Genomic DNA, 14,280 nt, shown 5'->3' with positions numbered 1-14,280 from the left:
TAGGTAAAGGAGGGGGATTAGGCTCTGACAGTGAAATCCGGCTCCTGGCCAAAGGGATGAGGAGAGGCTAGAGGAGGGAACGTGGTGGAAACCAGACTCCTGCTGCTCCTCCTTCCCTTCACTGCCCCCTGCCTCCCCCACCCAGGTCATTATGTCCATCTCCACACCACCAGCCCTCTCCAGCCCCCAGCCAGAAGTGCCCAGCCTCCTGCTCAATAGGCATCCCTCCTCCCGCACGACAAAAGGACCAGGGCACTGTCCCCCACAGCCTTGTTGGTGACTAAGGATGTTAAAACCTCGCCCAAAAGATGGTCACCAGGATTCAGGAACAGAGTTCATAGGAGGGGGTGATTGGCCCCTCGATGCTAGAGCAGGGGAGCACAGACTGAATGGCTTGGCTGAGGCTGCTGGGGAGGCTAGAGCCAGGGAGTGGGGCTCCCTGGGGTGGGGGCAGGGAGACCTGGGCCCACTCTCCTCTCCTCACTTTCCCACTTCCCCCACCAGCCCACCGGCCATGATTTCCAAAGAGACAGAAGTAAGACAAAGGGAAGTCGGGCTGGGAGAGGAATTCTTTCCAGATGTTAGCATTTGCGGTTTGGCAGCTCTGGGCCTGAGCTCCAGCTCCAGCCCTAGCATCCCAACCCTGGCTAAGGGAGGTGGGTAGGGGGTCTAAGCAGGGTGCTGAATAGCTGAGGCTGAGGTCTCACCCTCTAGCAGCCCTGTTACCCCAGGGAGCAGCAGGCACGGAGGGTGCTTAGGAAAGATGCTGGGGAAGGGAACTCGGGGAGGCTGAGGGGTGGGAGATGAGAGAGTGGAGGGGCTTGGGGGAGGGGACTAACTGAGGAGGATGGAGATGCCTAGAGGCAAGGAGCAGGGGCTAGGACCCTGGAAGCAAGCAATGGGGAGGAGCTGCAGCCCTCATCAGCCACTCAGTCACAAACAACTGGCTTTAATTTCCCGCTGGGATCAATAAGGAGAAGGAATTTCCCAGTGCCTCTGGCCTTTTAATTATGACCAAATCTGCTACAGATCTGCCCAGGGTGACCCTTTGCAGGAGCTTTAGTCATAACCCTCTTGGGCCCCCCCAGGAATTTGGAGACTCAGTGAGGGGAGGGTGCAAAGTTGATGAGAAAAGCTGGGGGCGGGGGCAGAGGTGGGATAGGTAGGGGTGGAGTGAGGAGGAAACAAGCTTAGAGACTTAGGAGAGCAACATTCTGGGGCTTTGTTCCATGGTGGTGTGGCTAAAAGGAAGGTGGCTGGTCTTACACCTGAAAGAATAGAGATGGGCAGGAGAGGGCTCCTGGATGGTGAAGAGTGTGAGTGGGTGTAGATGTGTGTATAACTCAGGGGTCTAGGACTTGGGGAGAGGAGACCCCCCTCCCCTCTCCATTACTTCCTTGAGGCTAGCAGGGAGAAGGAGTGACCACCCAGCCCAGCCGCCGGAGAGGGAAGGGTTGACTGGGGATGGGAAGTGTGGGAGAGTGATTAAGCCCCCACCCTCACCCCCAACCGGGGCCATGAAGATTCTCTAGCCAAATTCAGCATTTGGAGAAGAACCTCACCCTGGGCAGTGTTATTTCATCTGCTGGATCAGAGAGTTTGTTGGCTGGAACGCATGTAGAAATTAAACCCAGGTGGGGCTAGACACCTGGGTCTCTGCTACTCAGCGTAGGGGCAGCAATGAATTCAGGACTTCTACAGAATGCAGGGAAGTCTGAGAGCAGGAGAGAGGGGCCGGGAGCAGCTGGGGCAAGAGAGTTCTGTCTCCTGGCCACCCTGAGCCCTCAGGATTCCACTTAGCACAGAGCACAGACTTAGGCAGGCTGCCTCCCAGTCTGGCCTGATCCTTGGTACAGAGCAGAGTGCTGCTTTCTGATCTCTCTGGGTTCAGGAGCTCAGCCCTTTTCAAGTCTGAGAAGGCCAGGCTCTGATTTGCCCCAAATGAAATTGTCCTCGCAGCAGGATACATAGGAGTTAGGCCTGAAAAAAGTTTCCAGCAAACTGAAGTGCAAGCAGGGAGAAGGGTCAGAAATCTAGAAAGGAGGCAACTCATTTCCCAGAAACATTTGGATGCAGGAGAGAAATCATGAAAACTAGGGATGGTTAGGGTAGAGAATCCTGAGTGACCTGGGGAAAGGGGTAACTGGACCCAAAGGCAGGGGATGACAGTAACCTCCAGGGCCAGCCCTGAGGCCTGGCAAAGAGAGGCAGATGTGGCCAGGTAGGGTCAGGACCATAGACTGGGAGGAGGGGGCTGACCAGGATTACAGTCTGATAAGGAGAGGGTCTGCGCAGCACCAGGTGGCCAGGTGGTGCCTCTGACTTTGACAAGAGGCATTGTGGGCAGACCAGGGAGGATCTGCACAGCGCCCAGGCGGTGCCTCTGTTGTTCTTGACTCTGCCACCTCATTCCCAGCTCTAGCTGCCAATGCTCTTCTCAGGGCTGGGCTGGGCTGCTGAGCCGCGGGAAGGGAGAGGGAGGAGGTGGGGATGCACTGGTTGAGGGCTTGTCCAGACTGGGTTTCAGTTCCTTGGATGGAGAAGTCAGTCGGCGCAGTGACTTGACCTGCAGTTAAACTCCTCTTGGCTTTTAAGATCCAGTTTCTAGGGCTGGACCCCTCCACCACTCCCACCCTTCACCCTGCACTGGCCTCTTAACCCCTGGCAGCCCAGGGCAGGAGGCCAAAGGTGTAGCCATGGCAAGTTTGGCAAGCTGAACACATGGGTTCACGTGGCACCTAGAAGTGGCCAGCCCTAGACAAGGTGCACAACCAGCTTGCAGCCTTCGACCTTGCCAGGGCGCTAGACCTGGGGAACACAGGCCACGTCTCAGATGCCTCCTCTCCTACCCTCTGATGATGGGAAATAGAAGATCCAGGGTCTGGGCACCTTCACCCTGCCCCCACCCCCTGGCACTGAGATGATCTGGAGTTTCTGGAGGAAGAAGGAAAATGTTGGGTGGGGAGTGTGCTGCAAGCGGGGTGGGCACTGGGCCAGATAACTGGATTCTGGGATTCAAGAGGAAAGAGGCAAGACGAGAGGAGAAAGGCAAGGTCCCAGAGAAGAGAAGACTGAGAGGGGTGCAGGTCTGGGTTTTGAGGTTCTGTGTGGGGACAGAAAGAGGATATTGGACTCATTGTCCCTAGGAGGCAGGGTAGGAGGAGCTAATGGCTCAGCTTTAGGAAGGTGGTCAGCCAGCTTGTGCAGAACTCCTCTCCAAGGCTCCTTGGGGCTCCCATTTCCCTCCTCTCAAGTCCCCAAATGCAGCTCTTGTCTCCAGACAGTGGGACCCAGCAGCCATCCCCCAGCCTACTTCCCAGGGACCTGTGGAAACCAGCTTTCCTAGGGGTTCCAGGGAGGAGGCTGGGGTCCCAGAAGCTGGGAAATAAGGACCAGCTTCCCCAACCTCTGGGCCCTTCCTGCTGCAGACCAGACCCAGGACTGGCAGCCAGGCAGGCCCTTTCCTTAGGGCCAGTGAGTCAGACTCCCGGGAGATAGTCAGAGGTGTTGGGAGATTTGAGCAGAATAAAGGAGGGCCCCAGGAGCCCAGACTCCTGGTCCCCGCCCCCACCCTCCCATCTTGAACTGGCAGGGAATTAAGAAGGGATACAAGAGTTCAGAGTCTGGCCTCTTAGCCAGGCTAGGGCCTTGTCCTTCCAATGACCCCCCACCCCCACCCCTCCTTATAGCAGGGCTGAGAGATGGGCGGGCGGGGGAGACCCCAGACTGACCTAGCCCTAATGGTTTTCTCTGGGCAGCATGAACAAAATGGGAAAAAGATGTGTGAGGTGGGAAGCTCTGATTTCCTTTCCCCTGCAGGCGCCAGCTCTGGAAAATGTTAGCTGTCAAAGAAAGAGAGACTGAACAGTCTCCCACCTCCCCCTGCCCAGTACTCCTACCCCATCCCATCCGCCAGGGTCCTGCCTGGATTCCCAAAGGGCACTGAGCTAAGGCCTGTGAATGTCAGAGTTAGCCAGGCTGAGGATGCAAACCCCCCTCAGGAAGCCCCCAACCTCTCCCTGCCTGTGATTCCTCTAACAACCTGGAGCTAGGCATCCAAGTGGGTGCTTTGGAACTTGAGGATCCGCAGGGACACGTCCCTGGGGGATCAAAGGAGCCAGCAGCTCCTGAATTTCACAGCTGCCAAACTCCTGCCACAGTCTCAGCCTCCTAAATCCCAGAGCTCAGGGACTGTCAGTGCCAGGTTTCCAGGTTTCCAGATGATCTGGGTATTTGTTTGTTTGTTTATTTTTTTGAGACAATCTCACTCTGTTGCCCAGGTTGGAATGCAGTGGCACAATCGTAGCTCACTGCAGCCTCGAACCCCTAGGCTCAAGGGATCCTCCCACCTTAGCCTCCTGAGTAGTTGGGACTACAGGCATGCACCACCACGTCCAGCTAACTTAACAATTTTGGTTTTTTGTAGAGATGGGGGTCTCGCTATGTTGCCCAGGCTGGTCTCAAACTCCTGGCCTCAAGCAATCCTCCCACTTCGGCCTCTCAAACCGTTGAGATTACAGGCAGACATGAGCCACTGCACCTGGCCTGATCTGGCTATTTGGTGGATCAGTCTTCCCACTGAGCCCACAGTAACTATCCTAGAGAGGGAGCCCGCCAGATCCAGGACACTCACGGGGTGCACCTTTCTCGTTACTTGAGGGCACTTATGGTCTCTGTGGGCCAAATCTCCTCATAAGCTCTCTGATCCTCAGGTGCTGGTCTCCCAGGAGTCCCAGGGAATTTATTCCAAAGCTGGGAAGGGGCAGTCCCTTCGGTAGAGTGGGGAGGGGGCGGGGGGGGAGAGAGAGAGATAGAGAGAGCGAGAGCATGCTTGTGCACATGTGGCTGAGGAAGCCACCAGAATACTCTGCCCTTACCCCAGTCCTGGCCCCTTCATTCTCACCTGAACTCCACCCTCCTACATTCAGGAAACCTCCCCAAGAACTACCCATTCTGCCAGTCCAACTGGGAGAGCCAGCCACAGCCTTGGGTCTAGAACTGCAGGCTGGATTGTCTGCCTCTGCCTCCCTATCGGCCCTGGTGTGGGCTCCCTCTCCCTCCCCAGCTCCCAGGGCAGGGACAATCAGTTGCCTTCTTCCTCCTTCAGTTATGGTTTGGATCCCTTTCATGAAATCTTTCCAAAGAAGCGACCAAGCAAGATTCCACCGGCTGCAAGGGAGTAAAGGACCTGACTTTTAAGGAAGCTGCCTCTGGCCTCGGGGAACCAGATGATTGATGATTTACATTTCTGGTGCTGCTATGTGCTCTGGCAGGCAGGGTCAGGGTCACAGACTCGGGCCTGGGAAATGAGTGGCACTTACTCTGGGCCCAGCACTGTGCAAGAGTTTCCATGTGGTGTCCTGGGTGTGTCTGATTCCAAAGTTTTGCTTTTAAACACTTCAGAATGGATTTTGGTTGAGCCTGGAAGAGGATTAAGGTGTGCTTGTCTTTCCATGCCAAATTCTTAAAAACACCTTCTCTCTCCACACTTCCCCACCTCTCCAAATCCTATGCATTATATGTACCCTTTGAAAGAAAGCATAGAGGCTGCGCACGGTGGCTCACGCCTGTAACCCCAGCACTCTGGGAGGCCGAAGGGGGTGGATCATCTGAGGTCAGGAGTTCGAGACCAGCCTGAGCAACATGGAGAAACCCCGTCTCTACTAAAAAATACAAAATTAGTTGGGCATGGTGGCACATGCCTATAATCCCAGCTACTTGGGAGGCGGAGGCAAGAGAATTGTTTGAACCCAGGAGGTGGAGGTTGCAGTGAGCCCAGATTGCGCCACTGTACTCCAGCCTAGGTGACAGAGTAAGACTCTATCTCAAAATAAATAAATAAGTACCTAAAATAAAATAAAATAAAAATTAAAAGGAGAGGCCAGCTAGGTGCGTTGACTCACGCCTGTAATCCCAGCACTTTGTGAAGCTGAGGTGGGTGAATCACTAGGTCAGGAGTTCAAGACCCGGCTGGCCAACATGGTGAAACCCCGTCTCTACTAAAAATACAAAAATTAGCTGAGTGTGGTGGTGCGTGCCTGTAATTCCAGCGACTCGGGAGGCTGAGGCAGGGGAATCGCTTGAATCTGGGAGGCAGAGGTTGCAGTGAGCCAAGATTGCACCACTGCACTCCAGCCTGGGCAACAAGAGTGAAACTCTGTCTCAAAAAAAAAAAAAAAAAAAAAAAAGCCGTTGTGCGGTAGCTCCCGCCTGTAATCCCAGCACTTTGGGAAGCTGGGGCAGCCCGGCAGATCACCTGAGGTCGGGAGTCTGAGATCAGCCTGGCCAACATAGTGAAACCCTGTCTCTACTAAAAATGCAAAAATTAGCTGGGCGTGGTAGCGGATGCGTGTAATCTCAGCTATTTGGGAGGCTGAAAGCAGAAGAATCACTTGAACCTGGGAGGCTGAGGTTGCAGTGAGCAGAGATCATGCCATTGCACTCTAGCCTGGGTGACAGAGCAAGACTCTGTATCAGAAATAAATAAATAAATAAATAAAAAAGAGAGTGACACAGCCCTGGTTGAGGCAATTATCTCTGGCTGGGGGAGCTCAGAACTCTTTAGTCTTCTCAATTCTTCCTATACCTCGGTTGTCCTCTTAGAAATCCCTCCCCAAAATTCCATTTTTTGTTTTTTTTTTTGAGATGGAGTCTGACTCTGTTGCCTAGACTGGAGTGCAGTGGTGTGATCTTGGCTCACTGCAACCTCCGCCTCCTGTGGTCAAGCGAATCTCCTGCCTCAACTTCCCAAGTAGCTGAGATCACAGGAGTGTGCCACCATGAGCGGCTAATTTTTGGAATTTTTTTTTTTTTTTTTTTTGAGACGGAGTCTCGCTCTGTCACCCAGGCTGGAGTGCAGTGGCCGGATCTCAGCTCACTGCTAGCTCCGCCTCCCGGGTTCACGTCATTCTCCAGCCTCAGCCTCCCGAGTAGCTGGGACTACAGGCACCCGCCACCTCGCCCGGCTGGTGTTTTGTGTTTTTTAGTAGAGATGGGGTTTCACCGTGTTAGCCAGGATGGTCTCGATCTCCTGACCTCGTGATCCGCCCGTCTCGGCCTCCCAAAGTGCTGGGATTACAGGCTTGAGCCACCGCGCCCGGCCTTAATTTTTGTATTTTTAATAGAGACAGGGTTTTGACCTGTTGGCCAGGCTGGTCTCAAACTCCCAACCTCAGGCGATCCACCCGCCTCGGCCTCCCAAAGTTATTGGATTACAGGCAGGAGCCACCAGGCCCGGCCACCTCCCCCAGATTATTTTTTATTTTTTATTTTTTTTGAGATGGAGTCTCACTCCCGTCGCCCAGACTGGAGTACAGTGGCGCGATCTCAGCTCACTGCAACCTCCGCCTCCCAGGTTCAAGCGATTCTCCTGCCTCAGCCTCCCGAGTAGCTGGGATTACAGGCACGCACCACCACACCCAGCTAATTTTTATTTTTATTTATTTATTTGTATTTATTTATTTATATTATTTATTTTTTGAGACGGAGTCTCGCTCTGTCGGCCAGGCTGGAGTGCAGTGGCGTGATCTCTGCTCACTGCAAGTTCCACTGCCTCCCGAGTTCACGCCATTCTCCTGCCTCAGCCTCCCAAGAAGCTGGGACTACAGGTGCCCGCCACCATGCCCGGCTAATATTTTTGTATTTTTAGTAGAGATGGGGTTTCACTGTGTTAGCTAGGATGATCTCGATCTCCTGACCTTGTGATCTGCCTGCCTCGGCCTCCCAAAGTACTGGGATTACAGGCGTGAGCCACTGTGCCCGGCCTCCCCCAAATTCTTTAAGGGTCATGGCCATGTGCTCATTGTGTCTTCTCCTTTGCTGCATCTGCGCAGCTCAGGTCACTGCGTGTCTACCTCAGCTCCCAGTCTTTCTCTGCTTCTAATCCTGCAGCCACCAATGGACCTTCAATGCTTACTCAATATGGATGTCAACTACTTTGTCTCCATCCTGTTTGACGCTGGCCTCTGGACCCACACCCCGTCCTTCCATTATAGCCTACATAGCCCAACCATATAAACTCTCCCTTTCTACATCTGGGCTGCCAAGTGATGCTTTAAAAAAAATCACGATCAACTTGCAGTGCCCCTGCAAATTCAGTTTCTGACAAATCAGGAATTCAATATTGTTCGGCAGCCTTTCCTTAAGTTCTTGGTCAGCTCACTCTCCTGTTCTTGAAGCCCTCTCCAAGCTGTCTTTATTCTTCTCAGTTCATGACCCATTGGCTTTCTCCTCACTCAGCAGACCACTCTGCCTCCAACTGAATGAGGTCAAGGTCACTAGGTGATAATCACTTTATTCCACCACCACCCAGAAATATATTTATCTGCCCTTACCCTTTCCTCTTTCCTTTCTTTCCTAGAAGATAAGGTGTCCTTACTGCTGGCCAAGGCTAAGCCTGGGATTCCTCCTGTCTACCCTTTCAGGATCTACTGTAGTATTCATTCACCTGCCCCTTGCCCAGCCACATTATGATCCACTGGCTCCATCCCTAAGTATCTTCAGGCCTCTGCTCCTATAGCGACCCTCACCTGCTTCCCTCCAGAACCAAGAAAGAGCAGTCCACACCCACTTCTCTCCTTCCCCACTTCCAGTTTATCCTCCAACCCACTGCAATTGACCTTTTGCTACCTTCCCAACTCCCACCCCAGACATTGTACAGAGGAGGGGCTACAACAGACCCCTTTGTTTGTTCTTACCTTACCTTACTGACTTCTCCATGAAGTCTGATCTCCTTCTTCCTGGAAAGTCTCCTTGGTTGTCCTCTTACCTGTCTGCTAGCTCTCTCTTAGGCCTCTCTACCTCCAGAAGCTTGTAAGTCCAGGTGTTCCCCAAAACTCTGATTTTGACCTTCTGCCCTTCTTTTTTTTTTTTTTTTTGAGGCGAACGGAGTCTCACTCTGTCACCCACGCTGGAGTTCAATGGTGCCATCTCGGTTCACTGCAACATCTGCCCCCCGGGTTCAAGTGATCCTTCTGCCTCAGCCTCCTGAATAGCTGGTATTACAGGTGTGCACCACCATGCCCAGCTTATTTGTGTTTTTAGTGGAGACCATGTTAGCCAGGCTGGTCTCGAACTCTTGACTTCAAGTGATCTGCTTGCCTCAGCCTCCCAAGTGCTGGGATTACAGGTGTAAGCTACTGCACCGGGCCAACCTTCTGGCCTTCTTTATATACCTTTCCTGGAAGTCTTCATCCCAATCCAAGTCTTCCATCCCCCTGCTACCCTGTTGTCTTTGAGCCTTAGTTTCTAGCCCCAGATCTCTTTGCTATGCTAAGCTCCAGTCTAGTTATCCAGCTGCTGACTGGATATCTTCAGACAGCTTAAAGTCAACCTAGTAGAATACCCAACACATCTTCAAAATCTGCAGTTCTCTCCAGCATATTCTCTATGTTGGTGAATGGCACCACTACTGTCTACTCACCCTCATTCAGAACTATCAAGTCAACTTTTTTTTTTTTTTTTTTTTTTGAGACGGAGTTGTGCTCTTGTTGCCCAGGCTGGAGTGCAATGATGTGCTCTCCACTCACTGCATCCTCCACCTCCCGGATTCAAGTGATTATCCTGCCTCAGCCTCCTGGGTAGCTGAGATTACAGGCATGCGCCACCATGCCCAGCTAATTTTGTATTTTTAGTAGACATGGGGTTTCTCCATGTTGGTCAGGCTGGTCTTGAACTTCCAACCTCAGGTGATCCACCCGCCTTGGTCTCCCAAAGTGCTGGGAGACCATGAGCCACCGTGCTCGGCTCAAGTCAACCTTTTATCTCTTGCCTTGATCTCTGTCTTATTTTTTATTTTTATTTTTTTTTGAGACGGAGTCTCGCTCTGTCACCCAGGCTGGAGTGCAGTGGCGGGATCTTGGCTCACTGGAAGCTCCACCTCCCGGGTTCCCGCCATTCTCCTGCCTCAGTCTCCTGAGTAGCTGGGACTACAGGCGCCCGCCACCACACCTGGCTAATTTTTTGTAGTTTTTAGTAGAGCCGGGGTTTCACCATGTTAGCCAGGATGGTCCTGATCTCCTGACCTTGTGATCCACCCACCTCGGCCTCCGAAAGTGCTGGGATTACAGGTGTGAGCCATCGTGCCCGGCCGATCTCTGTCTTATTGATTCTACCTCCTCAGTGATGCTCAGATGCATCCTCCCGCTTTATTGATTGAGGCCTCCATCATTGCTCATACAAATTATCCCAACAGAATTCATCTCCCGGGCCTTCCTCAATCCAGCTTCCATTTGGTTGCCAGCATCATCTTCCAAAAAAAAAAACACAGATCTGATCAGATCACTGCCCTGCTTGAAATCCTTCAAAGACTTGGGATGGCACTTGCCACACTGCATTGAAAATAGTTTACTGGTTTCTCTTCTTCAGGTTGCTGTAAGCAACTCAGGGGCAAAGACAATGCCCATTTCCCTAGTGCCTAGCACAATGCCTAACACATAGCAGGTGCTTAATAAATATTTCAGTGGCAAGATTCCAAGTCTTGTGTTAACAGAAGAGCAGGGCAGTGGTTAAAAGCAGAGACTTCAGATTGGCAGACCTGGGAAGTCTGAGTGCCAGCATTGCCAACCTCCAGCTATTTGGCCTGGGAAAGATTTCTTATCTTTTGTCAACCTGTTTCCTCAAATGTTAAATTACAATACCACCTACTTTACGGAGACTGAGATAATGCATCTTTTTATTTATTTTTTTTTTTGAGACATTCTTGCTCTGTCGCCCAGGCTGGAGTACAGTGGCGTGATCTCGGCTCACTGAGCCTTCACCTCCCGGGTTCAAGTGATTCTCGTGTCTCAGCCTCTCAAGTAGCTGGGTTACAGCATGCATCACCACACCTGACTAATTTTTTTGTATTTTTAGTAGAGATCGGTTTCTCCATGTTGGCCAGGCTGGTCTTGAACTCCTGGTCTCAACCATCCACCTGTCTTGGCCTCTCAAAGTGCTGGGATTACATGTGTGAGCCACCGCACTGGACCGAGATATTGTATCTAAAGGGGTTGGCACAGTGGCTGGCACAGAGAAGCACTCAATAAATGGTTGCCATTATTATTATTATTGATGATAGCAACCATCAGTTAAATAACAAGGTTAGAAAAAAATCCCAGGATTTTGGCACTAGAACCATTAAGACTCCAAAAATCAAAGTGACTTACTCATGTCACAAATTTAGTAAGTGGCAAAATCAAGTTTGGAACCCATTATCAATGCAAAGTAACTTCTTTAAGCTGTCAGCTCTTTGGTGAAAGTGCTTTGTGATCTACATTACACCCAGACTGTGGATTCAGGATATTCATAGAGGTACCTGGCACATTGCATTCTTAGGTGTTTGTCTCTCTAAACTTGAACTTGGGCTAATGTGCCTTGGGGCAAGTTCATAATTACAGTACTATTGATCTTTCCTATTGTTGTTCACTGTAATTATCTATTAAACTAGTAATCAAATGATTCCTCCTTGGAGCCTTCCCTAGATAACTTTTTCTTTTTTTTGAGATGGAGGTTGCCCAGGGAAGAGTGCAGTGGCACGATCTCGGCTCACTGCAACCTTCGCCTCCTGAGTTCAGGCAATTCTCCTGCCTCAGCCTCCCGAGTAGCTGGGATTACAGGCGGGTGCCACCATGCCTGGCTAATTTTTGTATTTTTTAGTAGAGACGGGGTTTCACCACGCTGGCCAGGCTGGTCTTGAACTCCTGACCTTGTGATCCGCCGGCCTCAGCCTCCCAAAGTGCTAGGATTACAGGCGTGAGCCACCGCACCTGGCCTTTTTTTTTTGAGACGGAGTCTCACTCTGTTGCCCAGGCTGGAGTGCAGTGGCTCAATCTTGGGTCACCGAAAGGCAATTCTCCTGCCTCAGCCTCCTGAGTAGCTGGGACTACAGGCGCCTGCCACCACGCCTGGCTAATTTTTTGTTTTTCTAGTAAAGACCGTGTTTCACTATGTTGGCCAGGCTGGTCTCAAACTTGAGACCTTGAGATCCACCTGCCTTGGCCTCCCAAAGTACTGGGACTACAGGCGTGAGCCACTGTGCCTGGCCGATCACTGGTTCTTAAGGGTAGAGAGATGAGTAGTGCTAATGCCTAAAATCTCAAAATAATGCTCCCTTCCCCGTTTGAGAACTGCTTTGTTAAGTGAAGTTTTAGACAATCACAAGTATGTTCAGCAGGATATGTTCTTACACTCTTGTCTTTTCCTATTCTTACTTGTAGCAGAGGGTCTTTTAGTATTAGAAAACTTCATTATGCCATGAAAAGAATATTACTAGCAAAAGCTTACATGCTGTCATGCATTTGCTCCACGCTGAAAGACCTTAGATTTGTTTTAATTACTTTTTTTTGAGATGGAGTCCTCACTCTGTCACCCAGGCTGCAGTGGAGTGGAGTTCAGTGGCATGATCTTGGCTCACAGCAACCTCTGCCTCCTGGGTTCAAGCTATCCTCCTGCCTCAGCATCCCGAGTAGCTGGGAATACAGGCATGCGCCCCATGTGCCGGGGATTTTTTTGTAGTTTTGTATTTTTAGTAGAGATGGGGTTTCATGTTGTCCAGTCTGGTCTCAATCTCCTGATCTCAAGTGATCTGCCTGTCTTGGTCTCTCAGCGTTGGGATTAGGGGTGTGAGCCACTGCATCCAACAAGACCTTAGATTTAAGGTAAAACAGGCCTTGCTGACTGGGGTTCAGGCAGCAATCTACAATAGGGTTTGTCCACTATCAACTGAAGTCAGGACAGAGACAGAACAGAAAGGGGATTGAGGTACAGGGGATTCCAGGCACCCTTGCTAGGTAAGCTGGGCTGTGACAAGGAAGTGTGGTGAGGGTAGACAGTTAAGGAGTTGCCTGCAAGGTCTTCTGGTCTCCCGGGTTTCTCTTGGTGAGCAAAAGTAAGAATGAGTTCTTTTCTTTTTTTTTTTTTGAGATGGAGTCTCGCTCTGTCGCCCAGGCTGGAGTGCAGTGGCACAATCTCAGCTCACTGCAAGCTCCGCCTCTCAGGGTTGACGCCATTCTCCTGCCTTAGCCTCCCGAGTAGCTGGGAGTACAGGTGCCCACCACCACGCCTGGCTAATTTTTTGTATTTTTTTAGTAGAGACGGGGTTTCACCATGTTAGCCAGGATGGTCTTGATCTCCTGACGTCATGATCTGCCTGCCTCAGCTTCCCAAAGTGCTGGGATTACAGGCGTGAGCCACCGCGCCTGGCAGAATGAGCTCTTTTCAACATTAGACTGAGATCAGGTACTTTTGAGGCTGTAGCAGAGTCATGTGCCTTTTTAGACATGGGGTGTGGGGGTAGGTGGATCATAAAAGCCAGTTGCTACTTCACCAAGACACATATAAAGCCAGTTTTTTTTTTTTTTTTTTGGTAGAGATGGGTCTCACTATGTTGCCCAGGCTGGTCTCAAACTCCTGGGCTCAAGCCGTCCTCCTGCCTCAGCCTCCCCAAAGTGCTGGGATTACAGGTGTGAGCCACCACACCCAGCTTGACAAAGCTAGTTTTGTTTCAGCTAAGAAGTACCCTAATGAGAATATCACAGTTATCTTCATTTACTGATTACAATGTAGTTAAGAATCGCTTCCATGTGTGTATTCCTACCAGTTTCTGTTGTGGCCTCCTTGCACTATTCTCACTTCTTGCTGTGCAAGGGTACCTGGCACCCCTTTGTGAAGTCATGGACATTAAATATGTTGGGCCCCACAGGAACCAATTTGCTCAGAGCATAATGGCTGTCTGTGCAACAGACCCCACAGTGCAGGCCACAACAAAACCATGTCTGGGTCTGGTCTGGTTGCAGGAAATTCCCTTCTATAGGCAGCTGTGACTGTGACTCTGGCCCCTGGAACCAGACCAGCCACTCAAGAATGCAAAAGTCCTGGTGCAGACATGGAGTCTGCATTCTCTCAAGAAAGTACAGATAATGATCCTGGACACAAGGTCAGACTGGCGACTCTTTTCCAATATGAGATGTGTACCACCAAGAGCTGGCAGCAGGACCAGGCTGTCATCACCAAGCACCCTTTCTCCCCTGCTCTGCCCCTCCTTCATGCCCACTCTCTCTACCTCACTCTCCTGGTCACATACCCTGTGTGTGTGTGGGACCAGGAGCTGCATGGCTTGGGGTGTCATTCTAGGTGTGCTTGTTAATTTTTTTTTTTTTTTTTTTGAGACAGAGTCTCACTCTGTGGCCCAGGCTGGAGTGCAGTGGCCAGATCTCAGCTCACTGCAAGCTCCGCCTCCCGAGTTCATGCCATTCCCTTGCCTCAGCCTCCGAGTAGCTGGGACTACAGGCGCCCGCCACCTCG

This window comes from Macaca fascicularis, chromosome 1 (genome assembly GCF_037993035.2).
Source record: "Macaca fascicularis isolate 582-1 chromosome 1, T2T-MFA8v1.1".
In the NCBI taxonomy this organism is placed as follows: domain Eukaryota; kingdom Metazoa; phylum Chordata; class Mammalia; order Primates; family Cercopithecidae; genus Macaca; species Macaca fascicularis.
This window is presented reverse-complemented; position numbering follows the sequence as displayed.